We start from the raw sequence: 1,526 nt of genomic DNA on the forward strand, positions 1-1,526 counted from the left end.
AAACAAAAACCCCAGCCCCTGAAATGCTGACGACTGGATGCCTTTTGGTCCCGGTTGGTGCCACCAACCGGGACCAAAGACCCTCCTGCCTGGGTTCGGCGCACCGGCCACGTGGAGGCCTTCTGTCCCGGTTCGTGTTAAAACCAGGACTAAAGGTCTAGGGCATTACTAACGACCTTTTAGTCCCGGTTCAAGAACCAGGACAAAAGGCCCTAACCAACCGGGACTAGTGAGGGTTTTTCTACTAGTGTTCGTGTTTATGACAATTATGCGCATCAAGTTGACATATATATATTTTTATCTAGGAGGTATCATAGTCTTGTTAATTATATGTAGGGATAGACACACGATGTAACCCGTGCCAGCTTAACACAAGAGGCACGTAGGGGTAGCCGGTGGTGTGTGCTATGCTAGGTTGGACGGTGTAACATGGAGCAGCTCCCGTGGTCAGGCACCGGGGATGTATCCTTATCGTTGAATCTTGTTTTTGCGTGATTGCTTTAAGTCCTCAGTAGATCAAGTACGCGTCTCAGATTTTTTTAACAGTGATGAAATGAGATCAAAAGTTCGACGAAAACAAGCCTAGACAGAATGTGCGAGAAATAGGGGAAGGAAAATAAATCAACATGTAACAATAAGTCCAACTCACCACTCTAATAATTTCCTGCACTACATATATTTTGTGTGCCGTAAGCCGAGTGTATTATATCGTGTAATCGGCTTACATCCAGCACCGTCATGGAGTTGTTAGCAGGCGGCACGTAGGCCACGTGGCAGTTAAGTTTGCCGTATATTTTGTCATAAGCTGAGCGGGTTTTGGCTGAACCTTCAGCTTACAGGGATGTACGCCGAGTTCTGTAAGTACGCCAAGTGCCTAGTCTCTGGCTCCACTGCGTACATGCAGGTAAGCCGAGTATTTTGTGTTCGTCGTGTGTCCTTTACGACATATTCGTCTTACATGGAAGTAAGCCGTGGGCCCGTTCGGCTTACTGCATGATACAAGGCAATGTGTGTTTTTCCTTTAGTGATTATTTGTTTTTTTAGTATGTAACTACAAACCATGAGAAATAACTTACAATACGTGATAATTCTTGCGACCTCACAGCACGCGCGTAGACAATGTTCCACTGAGTTAGAAGCTGTTTTATGATAAATATAAGTTCAAGTGCTATCTATATCTATTTTGAAATAATTTAAATTGAAAGAGCCCCTTCTTGCACTTTTTTGTTTTGTTTAGAATACTTGTGTACAAAACATGAAAAATAACTTGCAAAAAGTGCCCCTTCTTGCAATTTTTTTTTCAGTATGCAAGTATAAAACGTGAGAACTAACATACAAAATGTGATAAGTCTTGCGACCTCACAACACGCACGTAGACAATGTTCCACTGAACTAGAAGCTCTTTTACGATAAATATAAGTTCAAGTTCTATCTATATATTTTTTGAAATAATTTGAATTGGAAATTCAACTATAAATTACATTCGAAATTTTCTCGAACTTTCGTGGTAACCGTGGTAACAACGT

This window comes from Triticum dicoccoides, chromosome 3B (genome assembly GCF_002162155.2).
Source record: "Triticum dicoccoides isolate Atlit2015 ecotype Zavitan chromosome 3B, WEW_v2.0, whole genome shotgun sequence".
Classification (NCBI taxonomy): Eukaryota; Viridiplantae; Streptophyta; class Magnoliopsida; order Poales; family Poaceae; genus Triticum; species Triticum dicoccoides.